This window comes from Pristiophorus japonicus, assembly GCF_044704955.1.
Source record: "Pristiophorus japonicus isolate sPriJap1 chromosome 24 unlocalized genomic scaffold, sPriJap1.hap1 SUPER_24_unloc_2, whole genome shotgun sequence".
Lineage (NCBI taxonomy): Eukaryota > Metazoa > Chordata > Chondrichthyes > Pristiophoridae > Pristiophorus > Pristiophorus japonicus.
The window spans coordinates 335288-350248 of NW_027250649.1; the positions used below are offsets into that span (position 1 = coordinate 335288).

The 14961-nt window shown below is 44.8% G+C and overlaps 1 pseudogene; it reads left to right on the forward strand.

Moving 5' to 3' along the window:
• The first annotated feature begins 1133 nt into the window (after positions 1–1133).
• LOC139241231 (U2 spliceosomal RNA) lies at positions 1134–1313 on the forward strand (annotated as a pseudogene).
• Positions 1314–14961: the final 13648 nt, after the last annotated feature.

Here is a 14961-nt window from a genome sequence, read left to right on the forward strand (position 1 = left end):
CTAGTGATGTTACAGTATGGTCACCACCGGTAATGTTAGTGTAGGGTCACCACCAGTAATGTTAGTGTAGTGTCACCACCAGTAATGTTACAGTATGGTCACCACTCGTGATGTTACAGTACGGTCACCACCAGTAATGTTAATGTAGGGTCACCACCAGTAATGTTAGAACCACGACCAGTAATTTTAGAGCAGCGTGATCTCCAGTAATGTGAGTATAGGCGCACAGCAGCAATGTGAAAGCCCATTCATAATCACAATACAGAGCAATGTTAATTATGTACAACTTTCACTGAAGTAATATGAGGCTGCAAGAACCTAATGCAGAAACCGGGAGAGATCTTCCCTTGAGGGTAAGTTCCCTCTGGGTTCATTGATTTAATGGACGGAGTTTCACTTCCGGAGTTGTACAATTTCCCCAGAAGTATTCAGCTGCATTGCAGTGGAAAATCTAGTCTTGTTTGTTAAGTGACTGGAAATAACGCCAATTATTGTATAAACTTATTTTCTCACAGGGCCACCGATTGTCCTATAAAGGGCGAGCGTTAACGAATCTCATAGGAACTACAGTCAGAATCGTGAAGCTGGACAGCACTCAGATATTCTTCCAAAAATGACACTGCCAACAATTCTGCTGTTTCGGAACATTTATTATCCTTTCCTCGCAGCATTCGCTGTTCCCGGTAAGTCAATATACCCTGTTGCCTAACAGCTTTTAACAACGTTACTGCTAATGATTGTACAACAGATTCTGAGAATTTTTGCATTGCAGACATTGATGCACTGGGAGAAGTCGGTGAATATCGGAGGGAATTCTCCCAGTCCGCGCGGCTGCTGAGGCACTGTTCTGGCTGCTGGTGTGTGGATGTCAGGAGCACAACTTTGTTCCGTATACTGAGGGAGGGCGAGGCTGATACCCAGACCGCTCTAACAGTACATAGCTCACTACAGCTTAGTAGCCATATAAACATCCAATATGTGCTTTGTTCCCTGTCTCCATTAAGCTGATAATCCCTTGTACTGCAGCCAGCACCACCCAACAGGGGACTGTGAAAGATATTTGGAGCAATAATTGCCTCTCAGAGAGCTGCTACCCTTCCCTCGGCTGCCGAGAACCTTCGCAGTTCCACCCGCTCCTGCTCTCGGCCTTTTGGCTAAGATAAAGTGTAGTATCTGTTCTTATCAGTTTAATATCCCCTATGGGGACATGATATTGAATTGATTTTTGGACAGGGAGCTGGATCAGGGGCATGCCCCGTCCACTCCATGCACCGACCTGGTATTGCAATATTTCCAGGAACGGTGCAACTTCGCCTCTCGGCCTTTTGGCCTAAGATCAAACACATTGGCGCAAAGTGATCTTTGGCGTTAGAGTTGATCTGGAACGAAATTGAATAAAAAAATTAAATTTTTTTTTGTATAGTTCCACCTGCTCCTGCTCTGTGAACGAACAGCTCCTTTCGGGCGATTAGAAACAGAAAAAGCATTGAGTTTTGAGCTAACTTAAAGGTTGTCTCAGTTGGACGCTTTATTTGAAGTGATATATTTCTAATAATTGTTTGGAAATTATATTTAATACAGCTGACACGCAATGCCAGTCCTTGGATCCAATTCGCCAATTAAACCGATGAAATTCAATGTAAAATCCCATCGGTTACTCCCAGTGGTAGTACCTTATAAAACTGCCTTCGTGCATCACACGGTATCAGCCTCATGGTAGGATAGTTTAAGCGCTCCACACTGCATTGAAATATATGTTTGGATATATGTAAGGGAATCCACTTCTTTATTGTCTCTCGAATATGAACAAGTTACAGAACCATCCAAGGATCCGCTTTTAGGAGCTTTTATCTGTAACTGTACAATCCCTGAGAGAAAGGACGTTCTTGCTATTGAGGGAGTACAGCAGAAGTTCACCAGACTGATTCCCGGGATGGCAGGACTGACATATGAGGAGAGACTGGATCGACTGGGCCTGTATCCACTGGAGTTTAGCAGAATGAGAGGAGATCTCATAGAAACATATAAAATTCTGACGGGACAGGACAGGTTAGAGGCAGGAAGAATGTTCCCATTTCTGGGGTGTTCCAGAACCAGGGGTCATAGTCTAAGGATACTGGGTAGGCCATTTATGGCCGAGATGAGGAGAACTTCTTCACTCAGAGAGTGGTTAACCTGTGGAATTCCCTACCGCAGAGAGTTATTGAGGCCAGTTCGTTAGATATATTCAAAAGGGAGTTAGATATGATCCTTATTGCCAAATGGATCAAGGGGTATGGAGAGAAAGCAGGAAAGGGGTACTGAGGTGAATGATCAGCCATGATCTTATTGAACGGTGGTGCAGGCTCGAAGGGCCGAATGGCCTATTCCTGCACCGAATTTCTATGTTTCTATATTTCTATGTACTGCAACTTGGCCTGGACAGCAAAGTTAGAATGTGCATCAAGCCTCAAACTGGAGTCAGGGGCGATATCGATTGGAATAACAATCGAGAGAGATGTATGGCGGACGGCAGATCCAAAGCCGCGCAGATTCAAAGTTGGCCTCCGACCTCACCCCAGCCATTGATCCATCTGTGCCTGGGTGTCGGTGGTGGGGTCGCTCTCTGTTACAATTTCCACGATTAATTCCGAGTGACCCTCGGCAACAGCCCCGGCAACATCTGACTGAAATAAAACAGAGAATGCTGGAACTCAGCGGGTCAGGCAGCATCTGTGGGGACAGAAACGGAGTTAATGTTTCAGGTCGATGACCCTTCGTCAGAACATGCAATAGTTCGAAAAGTAACAGATTCTTATGGAAGTTCTGGGGCCCTGAAAAGGGGAGCAGGGGGTAAGTGAATAGAACAAAATGGAAGGTTGTGATACGGGGGAAAGCAAAAGGGATTTGAGAGAAAAGGGGATGATGGGCTGAATTGAGATGGTAATAGCACAAGTTAGGAAACTAAAGGTGATTCTAGATGAGGTGTGACTGGCGGAATAATTGCCAGCTACGATGGAAAACAGAAGAAAACAAAATAAAAATAAAGGAGGGAGAAAGGTTTTGTAATAAAAAAGCGAGGAAAGGGAGAAAACTGTGGGGACAGATTATCGACTGAAATTGTTGAAATCGAGGTTAAGTCCAGAAGATTGCAAAGTACCTGAACGAAAGATGAGGTGCTGTTCGTCCAGCTTGCCTTGAGCTTCTTTGGAACAGTGTAGGAGGCCGCGGACAGAGAGGTCAGATTGGGAGTGGAGAATTAAAGTGACAGGCGACTGGAAGCTCGGGGTGACCCTTGCGGAATGAACAGAGGTGTTCCGCAAATCTGCCTTTGGTCTCCACAATGTCGAGGAGAATGTCTGACTGAAGTTTGCTGGACTGCGGGTTCTCAGACCCTCGATATTGAGTGTAGAATGATGTAATACTTTTCACAAAATGTCATCATCACTCGACTTTATAAAAATGTAATAGGAAGATATCATAACATCTCCCTAAAATAATTGCAATATTTACCTGAGTTCCCTGTTACTGACTATTTACAATCTATATTAACGACTTGGATGAAGGGACCGAGTGTAACGTAGCCAATTTGCTGACAATACTAAGATGGGAGGAAAAGCAATGTGTGAGGAGGACACAACAAACCTGCAAAAGGACATATACAGGCTAAGTGAGTGGGCAAAAATTTGGCAGATGGAGTGTAATGTTGGAAAGTGTGAGGTCATGCACTTTGGCAGAACAAATCAAAGAGCAAGTTATTATTTAAATGGAGAAAGATTGCAAAGTGCTGCAGTAAAGTGGGACCTGGGGGTACTTGTGCATGAAACACAAAAGGAAAGTATGCAGGTACAGCAAGTGATCTGGAAGGCCAATGGTATATTGGCCTTTATTGCAAACGGGATGGAGTATAAAAGCAAGGAAGTCTTACTACAACTATATAAGTTATTGGTGAAGCCAAACCTGGAATACTGCGTACAGTTTTTGGTTTCCATATTTACGAAAATATATATTTGCTTTGGAGGCAGTTCAGAGAAGGTTCACTAGATTGATTCCGGAGATGAGGGGGTTGACTTATGAGGAAAGGTTAAGTAGGTTGGGCCTCTACTCATTCTCATTGGAATGCAGAAGAATTATTTGATCTTATTGAAACGTATAAGAATATGAGGGGGGCTTGACAAGGAGGATGTTTCCACTGGTGGGGGAGACAAGAATTAGAGGGCACGATCTTAGAATAAGGGGTCGCCAATTTAAAACAATGAGGAGAAATTTCTTCTCTCAGAGGGTTGTAAATCAGTGGAATTCACTGCCTCAGAGAGCTGTAGAAGCTGGGACATTGAATAAATTTAAAAGAGAAATATACAGTTTCTAAAACGATAAGGGGATAAGGAGTTATGGGGAGCGGGCAGAGAAGTGGAGCTGAGTCCATGATCGGATCAGCCATGATTGTATTAAATGGCGGAGCAGGCTCGAGGTACGTATGACCTACTCCGATGCCTGTTTCTTATGTTGTTACATTCTTATGACCTCCTGTCCCTCTCTCTTACAGCGAACCTACTGACAATAGTGATCCTCTTCCGAGGAAACTGCGGCCTTTCCAAATCTGTCTCTGTCTACATGGGGGCCATGGCAACAGCAGATCTACTGGTCATGATCTTCAATGTAATAGTGTATCACATTTGTACATATCACTTTCCACATTCCTTCCTGTCCTACACTGCTGTTTGTAAGTTTATTATTTATTCCAATTCTACCAGTGTGAATCTGTCGGTGTGGTTTACAGTCTTGTTCACAGTTGACCGATTTGTAGCTATATGTTGTCAAAAGTTTAAAACGAAGTATTGCACACTGAGAACGGCAGCCGCGGTTATAACAACAGCCTCTGTCCTGGTCTATTTCCAGAGCCTCCCATTTTTCTTTGCGTATAAATTTGAACAAATAATTAACAATATTCACCGGGGTTGTCTCCCCAGAATTGAGTTCTTTACTTCGTCTGCAGGCGTTGGATTCTCATGGATGCAAAGTGTATTAACGACATGGAGCCCGTTTTCTCTGATATTACTGTTTAATTGCTTGACAATCAGACGTATTTTGGTGGCCAGTGGAGCCCGCAGTGGACTCCGGGGTCACAGCAGTGAGAATCAGAGAGATCCCGAGATGGAGAACCGAAGGAAATCTATTATTTTATTGTTCAGTGTATCGGGCAGTTTTATGGTGTTGTGGCTAACATCTATGGTTAGTTTTTTAACTACCAGACTGATTTACACCGCGCATTACCGTGGTGGTTATACAACTCCTGCATACATCGCCACAGAAACCGGATATATGCTCATATATTTGAGTTCATGTATAAACGCGTGTATCTATGCAGCTGCTCAAACTAAATTCAGGGACGAGCTGAAGAAGGTGGTGAAATCTCCTTGGACATTGATTCTGATATTGGTTAAAAAATAAAGAATGGAACCAAAGTATCCTGTCCTAACTACAGCTAAATTACATCCCGTGTTCCCGTTTAGAATGGCCGTCTTTCTGTTCGGACGAAAATAGTTTGTTTTTGTGATAATGAACATTTACCAGCAAACATTTCTCCCACTTTGTGCCATACGTGTGATGCCTACAGCTTTCCCTGGCTGAACATTATCGATTCCAGCTGAAACAGCTTTGTTCCCGTTCAAGATTCAAAGAGATTTTGTATAAATGCAAGTTGATGTTTTAGACTAATTGATAAGAGGTTGTTTACTGTGACTAGTCAAAAGCTCCGTTATCAACAATAATAAGATTCACAAATGGTACAGATTAACAAAGCCATAAAAAAGCAAACCAAACACCGGGGTTCATTTCTATGGAGGTTGAATGGAAACAGAGAAGTTATGTTGAAATGCATGGAAACGTGATTAGACCATACTTAGAATACTGAGCATAGCAAGAGTCTCCAGATTATAAAAAGGGTATACAAGCATTCTACAAGGTGCAAAAACGACTGATGGAGAGGGTAGGAACTTGACTCCTCAATGTGGCCTTAGACATCCTTTACACAGATATTTGCTAAACATCTCAATTGATCATCACAATTTTGAAATGTTCGATGAGAGGAATTAACTATTCGACCCAACCAGTCCTAGACGGCGTTTACCCAACAGCCTAATAAATATTTTCAATCACTTTATCAGCTCTGTCTCAACATCACTTCAACCTACATCTCTTTATCGAACTTCTCAATTTAATCTTGAATATTGACATATTTTCTGACTCGGTTAATGCCACTATGTCACAACTCTCCCTGTGAAGAAGGTTCTCCTACCAACATTTATCAATTGCTTAATCTATGGCATTGATTTACAGATTCCACAACTAATGGAAGCAGCCTGCTTGTACCTGCCCTGTCCCATCCTTTCTTGAAGTAAATCACCTGCGTACTACGGGACAAATGATATCAGCCTGATATCAACGCACAATCTATTCAAAGTTAGAAAAGTGTAGCTAAAATTGTTAATTGATACCGTACTTTTGGAGATGGTTGTTTCCTTGCTTGTCCTGTGAGAAGCAAGTATGTTATAGCTTGATCACCAAACAAAAATCAGGACATTCAAGGGCAGATTCCAGTCAAACACGCCCGGACCCCGGATCCATTGATAGGTCGCCAAAAAGGGCAGCTTTGGCTTGTATGAGATGTTTGGTGCTGCCTGATCTTACTATATTGGGGAAATTGCGATCCGAGGCTTCCTTCCGACGAACACATCCGACCCTAAACAAATCTACAAAACTACCTGTTCTAGGAGAAAGATAGGATTCCGGTCTGTGGCCTGCATTCACTGTGTACGTCGATATGACTTTCACGTACACACGTCTGTGTTGCAATGACGTGAGCCTGGACCACCAATCTCTATCTGGTATTTTATTGATAAACATGGGAACTCCCTTTGTACAAGTTCCCATTACCATCAATGAGAATAACCCCGAAAATAAGAAACACAGCACAAAAATGTTTTAAAAACAAATCGCATACTTAACATTAATTGAAATTAAATGTAATTAAATATATATATTTTTTTATTTTTTAACGGTAAAATAAACTTACATTGATGGACAGGGTTTTTTTTAAACATAAAAATGAATGATTAAATTAGGTTATCTATGTTTTAAAAGTGTTACGCTGATAAAAGTAAGCTGTACACCTGCTTTTACCAGCCGTAAAAGTTTGAAGGAGATTCGCTGGGCATGAGTTGGGCAAATAGCCTAATCCCTGCCGCGCAGACTTCGTTCTCCCGGGATGCGTTCCATCTGTCTAGAGAAATTTTAACAGATCGAAAAAGCGGTTTTTGGCGCATGCTCATCGCGCACCGACATCCGGTTTTTGCGAGGCCTCTCCGAGTCTGTGCACACTTTGCATGGAGCCGGCATGACCGCAATTATCGGCACATTGCTGTTTGTGCAGAACTAATGGGAGGACAGAAGATTGGGAAGCATTTAAAAGCCAGCAAATAATGACTAAAAATGATTAATAAAATGAAGATACACTGTGAAAGTAAACGAGCAACAACATATAAAAACAGCTGGCAAGAGTTTCTATTGGTATATAAAAAGAAAAAGAGTGGCTAAAGTAAATGTTGGTCGCTTAGAGGACAAGACCGGGGGATTAGTAATGGGGAACATGGAGATGGTAGAAACTCCAAAAAAGTATTTTGTATCAGTTTTTACGGTAGAGGACACTAACAATATTCCAACAGTGGATAGTCAAGCGGCTATAGGGGGGAAGGAACTTAGCACAATCACAATCACTAAGGAGGTGGTACTCAGTACGATAATGGGACTAAAGGCAGATAAATCCCCTGGGCCTGATGGCTTGCATCCTAGGGTCTTAAGGGAAGTCGCGGCAGGGATAGTGGATGCATTGGTTGTAATTTACCAAAATTCCCTGGATTCTGGGGAGATCCCAGCAGATTGGAAAACTGCAAAGGTAACGCCCCTATTCAAAAAAGGAGGCAGTCAAAAAGAAGGAAGCTCTGCACCAGTTAGCTTAACATCTGTGGTTGGGAAAATGTTGGAGTCCATTATTAAAGAAGCAGTAACAACATATTTGGAAAAGCAAAATTTGTTCAGGCAGAGTCAGCATGGATTTATGAAGGGGAAGTCATGTTTGACAAATTTGCTGGAATTCTTTGAGGATATAAAGAACAGGATGGATAAAGGGATGTGGTGTATTTGGACTTCCAGAAGACATTTGACAAGGTGCCAAATAAAATGTTACTGCTCAAGATAAAAAAATCTTGGGGTTGGGGGTAATATATAGGCATGGATAGAGGATTGGCTAATGAGCAGAAAACAGAGAGTCAGGATAAATGGTTCATTCTCTGGTTGGCAATCAGTGACAAGTGGGGTGCTGCAGGGATCAGTGCTGGGACCCCAACTATTTACAATCTATATTGGTGAATTGAAGAAGGGGCTGAGAGTAACTTAGCCAGATTTGCTGACGATACAAAGATGGGAGGTCATGCACATTGGGAGAAATAAACAAGGGGCAAGTTATTATTTAAATGGAGAAAGATTGCAAAGTGCTGCAGTACAGCGGGACCTGGGGATACTTGTGCATGAAACATAAAAGGATAGTATGCAGGTACAGCAAGTGATCAGGAAGGCCAATCGTATATTGGCCTTTATTGCAAAGGGGATGGAGTAGAAAAGCAGGGAAGTCTTGTTACAGCTGTACAGGGTATTGGTGAGGTCACACCTGGAATACTGCGTGCAGTTTTGGTTTCCATATTTATAAAAGGATATACTTGCTGTGGAGGCAGTTCAGAGGAGGTTCAATAGGTTGATCCCGGGGATGAGGGGGTTGACTTATGAGGAAAGGTTGAGTAGGTTGGGCCAATACTCCATGCAATTCAGAAGAATGAGAGGTGATCTTATCGAAACGAATAAGATTATTAGGGGGCTTGACAAGGTGGATGCAGAGAGGATGTTTCCACTCGTGGGGGAGACTAGAACTCGAGGGCATAGTCTTAGAATAAGGGGCCGCCCATTTAGAACTGAGATGAGGAGAAATTTCTTCTCTCAGACGGCTGTGAATCTGTGGAATTCGCTGCCTCAGAGAGCTGTGGAAGCTGGACCATTAAATATATTTAATACAGAAATAGACAGTTTCGTAAACGATAAGGGGATAAGGGGTTATGGGGAATGGGCAGGCAAGTGGAGCTGAGTTCATGATCAGATCAGCCATGATATTTTTGATTGGTGGATCAGGATCGAGGGGCTTTGTGGCCTACTTCTGCTCCCAATTCTTATGTTCTTATAATACTTGTTAGGCCAATGGGGAAAACCACCTTGTTTAGCAAGAAAACTATTTTGATTGATAACAGATATGCAAATTAATTATCTTTATTTTGCGTTGAATTTTAACGATTCGATCATTATGTAATGCAGAATTGTGTGGTGGAGAAGTGAGAGCAATTTAAAGAAAATAGCTGTTTGTAATGAGTATTAGACATTTTAAAAGCCTAAGATACTCAGCTCAGAACGGTGACACATTTGAGTCATCAATCAACCAGCATCAAATGTGGATGCAATGTGCACATTTTAAGTATGTGTTTAAGCACTATTGCATGTACTGCGTGAGCAACACAGCTATACCACCTCACTTCAATATTGAAGAACCTTATTTAAAACCTTGGTCTAACAATAGCCTTAGTAATTTAAATGTCAATGGGATTCATTTATTAATTGTGATTATGTGGACACTTTACCCATCGCACTTTAATGTCCCACTTGATCCTGAGATTCTCCAAAAGCCAAACTCCACAAGGTTGCAGGCCCCCGTTTATCCCAGGCTCTGCCAGTACAGCTGGCATCCAGCTCCTGGGGAAAGTGCTCGTGCGTCGCGGGCAGCTTTTTGCTGTCGGTACATTTTCATTGAACATGCAACAATCTTTAAGCTAACTGGCAACAGGCAGATATTTTAATTCCGTCAGGCAATGATGCATCTGCACACAGCTGCCATCATGAGAAGCCGAGGTGCAATTGACCATATCACCCAATATGTAACGGTAAATCAGAAATCAAAGTTTACCATTAGATTATCGTGTCACACTCCATCCCAGACATTCATCGCCCCTGTTTCTAATTAAACAGTTGACGTGTTGCCTTGACTTTCTTTATTTCTAATGAATGAGTTAATGTGTAACCCTGACCGTCCCGTTTCCTCTATTTATTATTAAACAGTTAAAATCTTACCATGGCCTCTATTTCTAAATAAATGGTTTATCTATCACACCATGTCCCTATTGCTAATAAACCAGCTGCAGCATTCCTGTAAATTCCCCTCTTTGTTTCTGTGATGTATGTAGCACACAAATCACTGACTCCACACGGTCTGGTGTTGATCTAACTGCTGTGACCTTGGTCCTTTATTGAAAAGCTCCAGAGTGACTCTCAGGTGTGGTGGTCAGCCTTTTATACTGCCTCTTGTAGGTACTTTCAGGCCTCCCACCACAGCGCCCTCTGTGGTGTACCATTGTGCTTATTATACATTTCAGGTACCAGGTCGATACACACATCAATACATAACATCTCACTTCCCCCACTCCGTCCCAAAGCAGTTGCCGGGGATCTCGGCTGTGTTTGTCCAATGGAAGGAAGGTATGCATAGATAGTGCGTTTGTATGGTACATGTTATCTGGTACAGATGTTGTGTCAGCGGGTTGCGGGTACACTGATCAGTTACATTAAGTAGTTATTAAATCCCAGTTCCTCTCAATGAGGTGCAGTGACATGGTATCGGATCCCTGATTTTCTTATTAGCTCTTATCATTAATTGTACTTCATATCGATTATTTTACACAAACACAGTGACTATTTAACATTAAAATATTAATTCTTATTATACATCCGTCAACTCACATTAACATAGCTGATTTTAGACTCGCTCTTGCCTTACAAAAGTCACTTTGTGGGGACGACCACGTGGTAAGGCCCTTTTAAGACTCCCGGGTGCATTTCCTTTTTAAGGCGCCATCTTGGATTCCACAAGGCTTCTCCTTGGGCGCCGCCATCTTTGATGCTCTGCTGCTTTGGACACGAGGCCGCTGCCATCTTGCTCTCCGCCGCCGCAGCCTCCGCTCCCCTCCGCTGCCACCTGACCTGCCGCCTCCCCTGCGGCCGCCCGACTCTCGCTCTGCGTGGGCCCCTCCGATCCGCCGGCCATCCTGCATCTCTCATACACCGCCCGCAGCGCCCCGCCGGCTCACCCCCTCCCGGCCACTAGGCCCCTCTCTGCAGGGCTGCTTGCCTGTGGGGCCTGGGGCTGCAGGGTCTCTGTGTGAGGCCCGGACCTGGGGCTTGCCTGTGGGGACTGGGGCTACAGGGTCTCTGTTTGAGGCCCGGGCCTGGGGCTTGCCTGTGGGGCCTGGGGCTGCAGGGTCTCTGTGTAAGACCCGAGCCTGCGGATTGCCTGTGGGGCCTGGGGCTACAGGGTCTCTGTGTGAGGCCCGGGCCTGGGACTTGCCTGTGGGGGCTGAGGCTGCAGGGTCTCTGTGTGAGGCCCGGGCCTGGGGCTTGCCTGTGGGGCCTGGGGCTGCAGGGTCTCTGTGTGAGGCCCGGGCCTGGGACTTGCCTGTGGGGCCTGGGGCTGCAGGGTCTCTGTGTGAGGCCCGGGCCTGGGACTTGCCTGTGGGGCCTGGGGCTGCAGGGTCTCTGTGTGAGGCCCGGGCCTGGGACTTGCTTGTGGGGGTTGGGGCTTCAGGGTCTGTGTGAGGCCCGGGCCTGGGGTTTGCCTGTGGGTGGATTGAGGCTGCAGCTCCAGCTCGGTCGGCGCTGCTCTCTGGGGACCCGGGGCATGGCAGCACCCCGGGGAGCAGCAGCCTGTGGAGGAATGAAGTCTTCCCAGCTCCCACGGACCGTCCCCATCCACCTCCGGCCGAGGAGCCTGCAACGAACCACAGAGGTAAAGCGTGCGTCTCGTCCCCGTGGGATACCTGCACCATCGCTCTGCCGAGAACAGGTATTAGTTCCCTGGTGTAGGTATGCAGCTTCGCCGTGACCAGGACCAGCTTGGGTCGTGCAGCTAGGTTAATCCACAGTTTATCAAAAGTTCTCCGACTCATCAACGACGAACCCGATCCCGTGTCCACCTCCATACTCACAGGGACTCCGTTGATTTTTACTTCCCTTATTACTGGGGGCGAATCGTCGGTACACATGTACAGTCCAAACACCTTATCATCTTCTACCTGCTCCTCGCTGAACAGTGGATCATCCCCCATCTCCTCAGCCACACGGTGAGTCTGATTTCTTTTACACATACGCTGAAGGTGGCCTTTAACATGGCAGGTATTGCACGTATACTCCGCAAACCTGCACCGGTGAGCCCCATGGCTTCCTCCACAACGTCAGCATGGTGCTGCTTGATTGGCCCCCCTCAACGGACTCTGAGCTCCAGGACCCCAAGGTCCGTTCTATCTGTCCCGGGCGGAGTCACGTTCTGCAGTTTTGTCCATGGTGGGCGCTATCCTGTGGAGAGTGCCTGCCGGGTTCGAAACTGTGTGGATCATTTGCTTGGTGCTGCAAGTCGAGGTCATATATGCCCGGCTGATGATGATGGCTTTTGTCAGGGTGACTGTGGGTTCCGTGGCTAGCAGCTTGTGAAGGAGGCCCTCATGGCCAATCCCCATAACAAAAACGTCCCGCAACGACTCGTCAAGGTGTGCGCCAAAATCACACGGCGCCGCGAATCTCCTGAGGTCCGCAGCATATTTGGTGACATCCTGGCCCTCGGGTCTGCAGTGATGGTAAAATTTCTATCTGGCTGTGAGGATGCTCTCCTTCGGTTTCAACTGGTCACGAATTAGTTCAGTCAGCTCCTCGTATGACTTGTCCCTGGTGCTCGCGGGTGCCAGCAAATCCCTGACGAGACAATAAACCTCATCGCCACAACTGGAGAACAATATCACCTTACGCTTCTCTCTCAGTGCGTTCATGTCCTCCGTCAGATCGTTTGCTGTGAAGTAGTACTCGAGCCTTTCCGTAAAGGCCTCCCAATCATTGCCCACGGTAAAAAAAACCTTTAGCGAGCTCAGAGTAGCCATGGTTGCGTGGAATTCGTCCGCTTCCTTGTCGCCAATGTGATGTATGTAGCACACAAATCACTGACTCCGCATGGTCTGGTGTAAATCTAACTGCTGTGACCTTGGTCCTTTATGGAATAGCTCCAGAGTGACTCTCAGGTGTGATGGTCAGCCTTATATAGCACCTGTTGCAGGTACTTTCAGGTCTCCCATCATAGCGCCCTCTGTGGTGTACCATTGTGCTTAATATACATTTAAGGTACCAGGACGATACACACATCAATACATAACAGTTTCTAATTAAACATTTACTGCGTTCCACTAACTTTCCCCATTCTCTATTTCAATTTAAATAGTCACTGTGTTCCCCTTATCGCCCCCGACCTCTGGCTCCAATTAAACAGACACTGTGTTCCCCTATTGCCCCCACGCTCTATTTCTATTTAAACACTCACTTTGCTCCCCTTACCTTCCCTGTCCTCTGATTCTAATGAAACAGTCACTGTGTTCCCGTAAATTTTCCTCTCCTCTATTTCTCATTTAAAAAGTTACAGTATGCTCCTTTCTTCCTCGTTTTTCATATTCTAATTAAAAAGGTCCAGTGTTCCCCTTAATTTCCCTGTCCTTTGATTCTAATTAAACACTCATCATGTTACCCTTACCTCCCCTATTCTCCGTTTCTAATTAAAAAGTGACTATATTCACCTCAACACCCAATGTTCCACTATTTCCAGTAATGCCATCGCCGAGCTCATCTTGTTAATGAGACCCAACTCCTGGTTCGACTTCCCAATAAATTGCTGAGTATATAAGAACATTAGAACATAAGCAATAGGAGCCAGTGTAGGCCAACTGGTCCCTCGAGCTTGCTCCAGCATTTAATAATATCAGGGCTGAACTGACCAAGGACTTAGCTCCACGTACCTGCCCATTCCCCGTAACCATTTATTCCCTTGTGACTTAAAAATATGTCTATCTCTGCCTTAAATATATTCAATGACCCAGTCTCCACACCTCTCTGTGCCAGAGAATTCCATACATTTACAACCCTCTGAGAGAAGAAATTCCTCCTCACTCAGGGCCCCTTATTCTGAGACAATGTCCCCTAGTTTTAGTTTCCCCAACGAGTGGAAATATATTTTCTACATCCACCTTGTCGAGCCCCTCATTATTTTATAAGTTTCAATAAATCATCACTCATTCTTCTGAATGCCAATGTGTATAGGCCCAACCTACTCAACCTATCTTCATAAATCAACCCCCTCATCTTCGGAATCAACCTAGTGAACCTTCACTGAACAGCCTCCAATGCAAGTATATCCTTCCTTAAATACGGAGATCAAACTGCACGCAGTACTCTAGGCGTGGCCTCACCAATACCCTGTACAGTTGTAGTAGGACTTCTCTGCTTTTAAACTCTATCCCCCTTGCAATAAAAGCCAATATTCAATTTGCCTTCTGGATTACTTGATGTATATGCATACTAACTTTGTGTTTCATGCACAAGAATCTCCAGGTCCCTCCGTACTGCAGCACTTTGCAATTGTTTTCCATTTAAATTATAATTTGCTTTTGTATTTTTTCTGCCAAAGTGGATAACCTCACATTTTCCCACTTTGTATGTCATCTGCAAAATTTTTGCCCACTCACTTAGCCTGTCTATATCCCAATGTAGATGTTTTGTGTCCTCCGCACAATTTGCTTTCCCACCCATCTTCGTATCATCAGCAAATTTGGCTAAATTACACTCGGTCCCTTCATCCAAATCATTAATATAGATTGTAAATAGTTAAGGCTCCAGAACCAATCCATGCAGCACCCCACGAGTTACTGTTTGCCACCTGGAAAATGACCCATTTATCCCTTCCCCCGGTCTCCCCTCCCCGCCCTTCTCCCGGTCTCACTGCCCCTTCCCCCGATCTCTCGCCCC